An 11078-nucleotide genomic window follows, 5' to 3' on the forward strand; every position below is an offset into this window, starting at 1 on the left:
TTCCGACCCTTAATCTATGAATCTATGAATCTATGAACCACAGCAGTAATTACCCTCAGAAGTGGATCACAAGTGAATAGAGATGCCTAATTTTCAGGTGCCTGAGCTCCTGAAAAATGGGGAGCTCAGATATATCACAGGGCTTAGTGTTTTCATTTGGCTGCTTCCTGCTTTTTTGAATGGGCCTTTGGAGATGCCTACCTTCTCCCATTCAATTTGCACCACTCAGTCAAATGGCATCATGCTTTGGAGGCGCTTAAGTTTCCCAATTGGCTATTTCAGGTTCCTAGTTGGCTAAATCTGATCAATTTGGATCTCTCCCTTGGGCTGAGGTGCCTAAATTTTAGGTGTTAGGATGTTTACATGTAGGCACCTCTAAAACCAAACAGGATCTGGCTTTGTCCCCTGTTTCAGCTACCCTTTATATGAAGCCTACAGCTTCTGTGGTTTGTATTACTGTCAGATCTCACAATTTAACTAGATTGACCCTGTCAGTATTTGAATTAGAGACCTATAAAGCACACACAGTACTGTTTGAAACAGTATTGCTCATTCAGTAGGTGGCATTTTTCCTCTGAGTCACTAAAGATTTAGTACCTCCATATGGTACCAGGAGACTGCATTTACAGAGCAAAATATGTCAGAAATATGATTCCTAATGCCAAGAAAATTTCTTACAGTATGTATAATTTGGAAGTTCAGCAATCCAGTGCAAAACAACATTTCATTATATGAACAGATGAAAATTTAAGTGACTCTGTAGTTGACAGATTTCTAATTTGTAGTATCAAAGTACTTTATAATACTTTCTCAGAGAAAGTTTTCAAATCAGGTTTTCATCTTCAAAAATTCATAGTCCTTATATTACAGGCTTTGCCCTTTTAACAGATAAAAATTAAAATTTATTTTGACGAAAATGGAGGTAATACACCAAATACAGCCCAAAATGGGAGGCAGTATAATTTAGCCAGCAATGCACACCTTCCCAAGATCAAGTGAATAACTGAAAAGAATGTAAAATGCCTTGAGCCTTACTTTAAAGGATGTCGCAGATATACTTTGGTAAAAGTGACGAAAAAGAAAATTATGAAATATGAGCTATTATGAATTATATGACCTTGCTTGAGTAGACCATTATTTCTGCCTTATTGAGTGCCATCTAGAGGCCCCTGCTTCATGTTTTCTAGTGCGTGTAAAAACACTAAAAAAAAAACAGTTCTAATTTTTTTTATTCTTGATTTAAGATTTAGGGTATATATGAATAACTTAAGGGAAAATAATGTTTTAACAGAATATATCAAAGTTATAATGAAAAACAACAATTAAACATAAATAAAATTAATAAGCAAAATCCTAGACATTCAGAGTTAAGGATGCATTTAGAATACCAAACATCTAAAGGTATAGAAAGTGCACCAGAGTTGACTTTCTATACCTCTCAATGCACAGTTAATACCAAGGCAGTATTAACTGTGCTCCTCTAATGGTGCAATGAAAAAATCAGAAACGATGCATGAGACTTTTCCATTAATTGCAAACAGTTTCATAAGTACACATGAAACAAAAAAGTCAAACTTTGACGTGTACAGCTGAAAACACCCAAAACTAGAATTAAATTATTCATTTGGGATCATTTGTTTGACCTAAAATAATTTTTCCCTGTTTTTAATTTCATTGAGAAAAAAACAAGATATATTCATTTCTAGTGACCCAAAATGAATTTTTCTTGAATTTTTGGTTCTGCACTGACCTGAAAAATCAATTATTCATATATAACTGTATAAAAGGAATGGAAAGGAAAAGTAAGAGACTGCCTGTGTCATAGGAGAAGTTAATCTTGTTTTGACGGAAAAACTAAAAAAACCCACTTAAACCAAGTTCCTATTTTGATTAAAACAAGCCAATTAAGCTGCTTATGCTCTACATAAAATTTTACAGGATGATGGTTTTTATTTCATGATAGTGCAGAACAACAGATGCTCAAACTGATGATACTTGAAGGTTGTTCTGAGATAAATAGGAAAGTCAGATCTCCAGCCCTTTTACAAAGAGTTAGCCATGTTTATTGATGTTGTGATTTCAGGAGAAAAATAGGTAAGGAAGAAGTGCCATGTCATTTAGTGCTGGCATACTTTGGCATTTGAAATTGAATATAAGAAGAACATTTTACTGGTCTGTTTTTAATATGCAGCCTACTGTTATAGTTAGGAAAAGTTTGGTGTGCTAAATATATCACTATTGCATAATAAATTAGAAAAGTATATTAGAAAATTGAATCTAGAACCCTGGTACTACAGATTACCATGAGGCAGAATCTGTTTCATCTGAGGTTTCTACAGGATCCATTGCATAAATAGATACAGCATAATAAATCATTTTCCTTATAAGGTATCATCTGGATAAAGTGTTTTCAAGTAGAAACAGTACTGATCTAGAACAGTATTGTAGAAAATTGTAAGCTTTGAGAGAGCACCGAGGCTTTGATATTTGTAGAACTTGTAGTATGTATTCTTGTGGGTCTGACAGTCAAAAGGGATAAGAGAATGAACTTCTCAACTTGTTTAAAAATATATTCAAGAGGAAAAATAGAATAACCAGAAACTTATGTACACAAAATTATAGTATTATATAAAAATCAGTATGTTATTTCTTTGGATCCAAGTAGTTACCAGTTGTTGGTGTCTTATAGTTGTTTCCATTTGGAGACTAGTGTCATATATTTTCATGTCGTCCTGTTTATTCCCAAAAATAACATTAAAATCCAGTTTCTGTGAGCATAGGAGGTGGCAAAAAATAGGAGGCAGTTTTTTTCTCACAATTTGCACATTATTCAAGTCATCAGTCTGCCCAAAGAGCCCCCTCAAGGTCAATTAGAAGTTCTTTTCTTCTTGTCTCCTTGGCTATCTTGCACCTATTTGTTCCCGTTTTCTCTCTGTTTTTACATGCTTTAGGTAGCAGAAAGCTACAGGTTTCTCAAATTATATCAAGCTCTCTGTGTTCGTATGTAGCTCCCAGTAAACTCCACAGCTCAGTTTCTGAGTTCCCTTACGTTTGGTGTGTGGTTTGTACAGTACATGATACTGTCTTACTCCAAAAAGAGCTTAACTGTTTCTTATATTTAATCTGAATGAGGTGCCTTTCTTATATCCACCAGCTTCAACATCCTTCCTAGCAGTACATTTGTTATGCTGTGATGATTCATCTTTAAAGTGGTAATGCCACTCCGGAATTTAAAGATGCACTTTTAGAATTAGTAGATTGATCTTTAAGAGTAAGATATAAAAAAAATTAAATATCATTATTCTTTTTTGTATCCTTTTAGCACCCTCAAGTGTGCTAGATGCTGTCCACACATGTAGAAAGAGATACTTCCTGCTCTAACAAGTATATCACTATTACTTGACCAAATTGGTGTGTCACTGTAGAAGTGCATTTGGACAATGCAGTGTTTTATTGTGTTAATATAAGTGCTTCATTTAGTAGTACCAATGCTCCTTTGATTGTTGCATAATATAAATTATGTCTTGTCAAGAAGGAAGCAACATTGTTGCTTTTAATAAAAAACAGTAACAAGAATAACAAAAAGGCATCCCTAGAGAAATATTTTGGACTGACTGTGACCTATCTGGACAGCGCCTTGGAAATGTACTGTATCATTATATTTGAGACTAACGTTCCTGTTTCTCAGTTTTCATTTGAAGATAGGTTTTCTTTTTATTTCTGGGGACCTCCAAATTCTTCTCTCCCCCTTGTAGATTTAAGCAGTCAAGAAAAAATATATAAAGCAGAGGGGTTTGTCAAGCATTATCCCTTTCAAGGATTACATTCTACCATACAATATAGAGATACAGTAGTTCCCTTTTATTTCAACTTCATAATTTTATTAGGATTTGATTATGAATGTTTTGATAGTGCGAACATATTTTATAGCATACCTCGTTGTTCGTAAGAGATAAGCAAATTTACTGTGACATTATATTAGCAGGGACTTTGTCCTTGTGACAGAAGAGGAAGATGGGGTATTGTATTTGCAATGGCTTCAGCAACTTTCTGTGACCTGAAAACAGATATATTGAAATTAGTTTGTTGGACATAAGTTAATTATCAAATTTCATCATATAAATTTGCCTCAAAGAGGAAAGGCACTGTGATGGCTCATTACTGCAGTGTTTCTTGCATGAGTTCATTGATGTCCTACTCTCTTATGCCATGAGCTAGAGTATCAGCCTGAGACTTTAATTCATGATGATACTGCAGTGCAGTTTGTTTCAGGATCTATGTTGCAATATTGTGCTAACAGTCCATTCTTTCCATTATAGAGTGACTGTGCTCTAGAGGCGGGTATAAAATACCAAAATTAAGTGGCCTATGTTATTTCTACCTTGGGATCAGTCAGTGACATGCAGTGGGTATGAAAAAGCTTTTCACAGCATGTGAGTGTGACATATGCAAGAGTGCTGCAAAATCATTACATAGAGAAGGGTGGCACAGCACACTTAGATAGTAGAGAAGTTACAACAAAATTGCTAAAAGAATGAAACATGACTATTTGCTAACAAAAATAATCAAATCTTTTGTAAAACTGGACAGGCTATTATGTGTAATATTTTGCAGAAATGGAGATTCATATAAAAATTTGCAAACCTTTCTTTCTTTCTTTCTTTCTTTCTTTCTTGCCTTCCTAGAAATTTGCAGGTGATGAAAGAAACCTTCATTCTGATAAAAGAATAAGCCAACTTACTGATTGCAGAAAATTGCATGAAGTTTTTTAATCAAAGTCTCTGTGGTCTGCTGTCTGATTTTCTAGGCCAGATGTCAAATGTTTTTCACTGATGTCGATGTTGAAGTAATCACTAAGCCAATTCCAAGAATGAGTAAGTGAGACTGTAATAACATTTCATTTCAGTATTACATAAGCTTTTTTTTCCCCCAGCTATGAACAAAGTAACAGGACCCCTCTGATTCAATATAATTACACAAACCATTACTTTGAAATTTGTGAGACAGTTTTATGGGTGGTCAATTGCTCTATACATATACATGAGAGGTTTCAGTACTAAATGCAAAAACACAAAGTTTTTATACTTTTAAACATTTACATTGAATTTAAAACATAATTACATTTTTAGTATTTAATCTATTTTATGAAGTTTATCTTTGCTACTACAGTATTAACCAGTAATTTGAAAAGGCAAGAATATGCTAGAAAGAGAGAGACTGGTCTTCAAGTTAAACATGGGGACAGAGAAGGCTAACTAGTGTGCTGAAAGACACACCTTTCTGAGTCAGTCCAGCTTATCATGATAGAGTTATCACTCGGGATCAAAACAGCATTTCATTATTTTTGATTTAGGTGCTGTAAGAAGTAGTGGGCTTGTGGAACTAGCACTGAATTCGTTGAAGCACGTTTTTTGTTATTACCAGAAGACAGCAATAGAACAACAAACTGCATGGGTGTTTATTTCAGAAGTATATAAGAACATAAGAAATAACATAGTGGGTCTATTTACCTCTGTATCTTGTCTCAGACAGTAGATGCATTAGAGGCAGAGCATATGAACAAAGTATATCTAAAGTGATCTAGCTTCTGTTTTACCTTGTCTGCCATCCACTGTCATTGGTTCAGAGATGCCAGAGGATACTCTGACTCTTCTGCTCTGTAGCTATTAATGGATCCACTATACATGGATTTGTATAGTGGCATGATGATATTTTTATTTTTGTTTTCAATTTGCCTTCTTAAAGGCGCCCAACAAATTCTTAGGTTTTTCTGTCCCCCAAAAAGACAACACCTACAACCCAGCAAATTCATCTGAAATTATATGTACAGCACACAGCTGGAGCAGTTTCCTGCATACATTACATACAAAAGAAACCCTGGTAGAAGACCTTTATTAAGGTTGTAATATAAAGTACTCAAAAGTTTTGGAACATCAAAACTGATGGACAGAAGCTTAAGAACTTGTACCCACTTGCATATGGCTAGATCCTTGCCATAAAACAGACTCACTCAAATCAGGTTATGCCAGGGATATTGACTGCAGGGTTCATCCAAAAGTTCAAATACAATACAAATAGAAAGCAGATTAATCATAAATATTGGGCTGAGAATGATACAGCAAGCACTGGTATGGCATCCTTTGGTACATTAGTATCTTTATGCGTTAGGTGAGTTATAGAAAGTGCAATCGAAGCCCTTGCAGAGTGTTGTGATTAAGGGACTCTGAAACTCAGGAGTGGTGGGTTTAGTTGCCACTACGGAAATGAAAGATTTACTTCTGGGGATTTGGGTACCTATACACGTGCTCCAGGGTTGCAGGGAGGGGCATTTTAATTAAAGCAGGTCTTGGGAGCCTCTTTAATTAAAATGCGGCAGCATCTTGTATATTCAGCATCCCACATTTCAAAATGGCAGCAAGGGTACATTAACTAGAGCTTGTTTGATGAGCCTTAGTTAAAGCACCCCCGCTGCCATTTTGAAATGCAGGATGCTGAATATGCAAGATGCTGCAGCATGCTGAAGTATCTTAATTAGAATGCTCCAGCAGACTCAATTAGTTGAGTCTGCTCTGATGCATTCTAATCAGAATGCATCCGAGCACATGTATAGGTACTCTTATAGTTTTCAGTTCTGCCACTAGGGAAATCACTTAAGCAGCCTGTGCCTCAGTGTGCCAGTTCTCACTGGGGTTAATACCTCCTTACTTCATGGGGGCATTATGAGGATGAATTCTTCCATGCATTTTTGCAATGGTCAGATGCAGTGCTAATGGGTATCACAGAAATATGTGGCTGGGCAGATAAGATTTCATATGTCATTTCAGTATTGTTGCTGAGGACAAAAACCAGAATGTCTAAAGTCAGAGAAAATAAAACAAACAAAACCAAACCAAGCAAACACCAAACTATTTACGACACATTATTTATGCTTGAAGTGAAAGTAATTGTACTTAGAAGCACCCACACTTATTACCTATGTAACTTAAGACTCTTCCTTTCCAAACGTGGTCCTAAATGAACAATTGCTGTTAAACAGAGTATCTCTGGGCACGTCTACAGATCGCCCTACAGCAACATATTGACATGTTGCATCGCTGTATGGTCTGCTACGACGACATAGTAATCACTTAGGTCTACATGGGATTGGCAGCTACATCGTCATAGCAGCACGCTCCCCCATTTTAGCACACCACTACAGTGATGTAGCAGCAAAATCTAATTGCGCACCACCCACAGCATGCAGTACGTTGCTACCACACCACACGGTGTCGTGCCAACATCACCGCACGGTGACTTGTAGACACACCCTCTGGGACTGAAGCAAATGAGAGCATAAAACTTGTAAGTGCTCAGATCATCAAAGGTGTTTAGATATTTTTGCTCCCATTAACAGCAGTAGGAGTTAGGGTAGATATTTCTGAGGATCTGGGTCTCACTGCATAACTCTACATGTACTTCATAAGTATTTTCATTCATGTTTTTGCTGGTTTTGGCCAGATCTAATATTAATAACAAAGAAAATGAAGAAAAGATTACAGAGCTGGCCTTAGGGGAAATGGTGCCCTGAGTAACCTTTATTTTGGCACCCCTCCCTATCCCCCCAACTCTATGGTGTTGCTGCAGGCAGAGGCAGGTGGGCTAAAGTCAATGGTAAAAATACCTTTGATTTCAAATCAATTTCCCTGCCCTCTCCCCCAATTATATTGTTATATTAACATCTGTACTTATCACAATCTTACAAAATATTAGAAAAGATAGTCACAGATATATAGTACATCCATAATTTTGGTATCAGATCAATACAAGCGTTCGGGATCGAGGCAAGATTTCAAGAATGAAATATAATATGCTTCTTTCAATAATGTTTACTAGCTTCAGATGAATAATTACAAATAAATAATTTGGTAGTTAAATGTTGGCAAACAATTTCCTTGTACCATGTCTGTGTATAGGTATTCTTTCTCAAGTCCATTTGTTGTTCAGAATTACTTACTGACATATTTGTGAATTTTTTGTCCTCTGTGGCTTGTTACTTGAGTTGTTTTGCTTAGTTGTAATCAGTCATGTACAGGACATTTCATCGTTTCTTATTCTCCAGTTTGATGCACATCATACTAGTAAGAGTTTCTGATGTTAGTGCTTCTGAAAACTGAATTTAAAATATGTTCCCTGTAAGTGTTTCAGCATGTTTAGTGTAAAATCTGTTTTCTAAAACATTCATGGTAGCAACATTCAGCCTCAAGAATGTTTAAAGAAAAGAAAGCTGTAATGAATATGAACACAGACCAAAAGCCTGTATTACTGAGTACATTTTCATGGAGGCTTTTGCTGGTTTTGGCCAGATCTAATATTAATAACACAGAAAATGAAGCGAGGGTTACAGTTGGCAAAGCTGGCTTTAGGGAAAATGATGCCCTGGGTGAACTTGTATTTTGGCATCCTTCTCCCCTCTCCCCAAGTCTATGGAGCTGCTGCAGGCATAGGCAGGTAGTTAGGGATGTGGGACATGGTTTGGCAGGGAGCCAGAGTGGCATGGTGTGCCAGGCAAGTGGGTGGGCAGGCACTGCTGCTGCTATGCAGGAGCAAGGTGGGTGGACTGGAGCAGGTGCCACCCCACCCGCACATGCCTGACCCATCTCCTCCTGAGCAGTGACTGGAGGCAGGAGGTGGGCTGGGCTGGGCACCACTCCTCCTGCCTGGGGCAGGGATTGGCCAGGGCAGGGTGGGGTGGGGGAAGAGTCCTGATGTCAGCATGGGCGGCTCACATGTGTGTGTGCTTATGTGTATGTGTGCATGTGTGTGGCCCCCTAACCTTGGCACCCTGGGCAGTCCCTCGTATTGCCCACTCCTAAGGCCAGCTGTGAAAACTGGTAGAGTTTTCCAATTTTTTTTTCCTCTGGAAAATTTCAGTTTGTCAAAGCCTAAACTTTTCATGCATACCAGTTTTGACAATGATGGAACTTAACTGGGAGAGATTCTCATCTATCCCACAATACTCAAGGGCTTAGGATTTCAGCTTGGCTGGGGGAAACCAAGGTTCAAGTCTTTAGTCTGAATCAGGCGGGACAAGGGTCTTTTACATTGCAGAAACATACTCTGACCAGTGGATTTGATCTCTCTTTTTCTCTCTCTCAATTTTTGAAACCTCAAAAATATTTTTACATGATGGGAAACGTGTCCAGATTAGATCTATGTAGGATATAGGTAGACTTACTTCCTTGGTAAGTAAAGAAGGTTGATTTAGATTTAATAAAATATAGGAAGGCAGATTGAAAGCAGTGAAAAGTAACAATGTTTTGTTTAGACTGCCATGAGAAGAAATGAAGTGGTCAAAACAAAAGCAACAGAGTGATTAAAGTGTGTTCTGTATAGTATAATCTTTTTGTGGGTTTTAGATAAATAGCAACTGGCAAGAGGAGGAAATGTTATGAATTTTCCTAGGAAGAAAAGAAGCATACCTGTCCTGCCCCAATGAGAGTTCATGTGTGGTCAGTGTTGGAGAGAAGAGTTAACAGTTGGACTGTGCTAGTGAAACAAGGTATTAAAACAGGGGTGGGCAAAATACGGTCCGCGGGCCAGATCTGGCCCTCCAAGCCATTCTGTCCAGCCTTCAGGGCCCCTAGAAATTTTTTAAAAGTTAATATTTATTTGCCTCTGACTCCTGTATAGTAGGACCCAGGGGAAGCCACAGCAGGCCCCTGGAAGAGCAGGGCCCACCCTGCCCCACCCCCTGCAGCTGGAGGGACCACAGGGCTGTTCCCACCTGTGCCAGAGCTGGAAACTCAGGTAAGAGGGTGTGGGACCTGCATGTGCTGGTCCCCATCTGGCTATGAGGCTGGGGGAAGGGGCTGGGACCAAGGGGGCATGTGGGAGCCGGTGCTGGTGGGGTCCAGAGAAGGGTGGTTCCCCTCTCTCCCTGCTGGAGTAGCCCAACCTGGCTCCAGAGAGCCCATCCAGCCATGCCCTGGGCTCCTGCCAGCCTGCTCTAGTCCCCATTGACACTGGCCCTGGGGCACCGCCAGCTGTTGCTGGCTCCCAACCCCCTTCTCCAGCCCTGAGGACAGCACAGGGGACACCTGGGGCTCCTGGGGTTGGCATGACCTGGTAGAAATGTGGCCCAGTGTGTAGAGAGGTGGCACAGAACTTGTATCCTGCACCTGAGGCTCGGGGCAGCAACGGCTCGGCTGCCCCACCCACCACGGGAGGCTCCAGTGGGTGCCACCACCCCAGGGGGAAGGCCTGCACCCCCCAGCCCCACAAGGGCCCAGTGGCAGCTTGCTCCCCAGCCCCAGGCCTCAGCTGCTTTTCTGCTACATAAATTCCTGTGGCAACAAGGAGCCCAGGGGCCCTGGGGAAGCTCCTGGCCAACCCCAGGGGCAGCACGGAACATCTTCTAAGGCTGCTGGGGCAGGGCCTGACCTGGCAGGGTCCCGGCCTGGGGTGTGGGAAGCTCGGGGAGGTTGCAGGAAAAAAGCAGCCATGGCTCCGCTCTGGCTCCTGGTACAGCCTCCCTGCCTGTCCTGGGGCTGGGGGGGGTGAGCTGCTGCCCGGCCGCTGGGACCCTGCAGGGAGGGGGAGGGCTAGGCCTTCCCTCCAGGGTGGCAGCACCCACTGGGGATGCCCGTGGGGGTGGGGGGCAGCCAGGCCATTGCCATCCCAAGCCTCAGGTGCAGGATGAAACTTCTGCACCACATCCCTGGACTTCCCAGACCATGTGCTGCCCCCAGCAGCCTCAGGTGGCTCCCTGCAATGCTCCCAGGGCTGGCCAGAAGCTTACCTGGGGCCTCCAGCCTACTGGAAGCTGTAGGAGCTTCTGAAGCAGAAAAGCAGCCACATTTCTGCTCTGGCTCCTGGCGCAGCCTCCCTGACTGTCCCAGGGCTGGGGGGAGCAAGCTGTTGTTAGGCTGCCAGGCCCTTGCAGCATTTGGGGAGGGGAGGGCTGGGCCATCCCCCTGGGGTGGTGGCAAGCCCTGGGCCACCTGTGGGAGGGGGCAGTCAGGCCTTTGCTGCCTCAAGCCTCACGTGCGCGATGCAAGTTCTGCACCACCTCCTTGGGCTTCCCACATCCCAGGGCATGT

At 41.0% G+C, this 11078-nt stretch overlaps 1 long non-coding RNA gene across 1 annotated transcript; it reads right to left on the bottom strand.

Moving 5' to 3' along the window:
- Positions 1-3982: 3982 nt before the first annotated feature.
- Positions 3983-8131, bottom strand: LOC109299883. The gene is made up of 3 exons (XR_002098046.1): positions 7994-8131; positions 4742-4853; positions 3983-4057 (listed from the first exon to the last, which is right to left on the bottom strand). It is a non-coding gene; the product is annotated as an uncharacterized LOC109299883 (long non-coding RNA).
- Between the last annotated feature and the right edge of the window lie 2947 nt (positions 8132-11078).

This window comes from Gavialis gangeticus, unplaced genomic scaffold (genome assembly GCF_001723915.1).
Source record: "Gavialis gangeticus isolate Ggan-Ray unplaced genomic scaffold, GavGan_comp1, whole genome shotgun sequence".
Taxonomy (NCBI): Eukaryota; Metazoa; Chordata; order Crocodylia; family Gavialidae; genus Gavialis; species Gavialis gangeticus.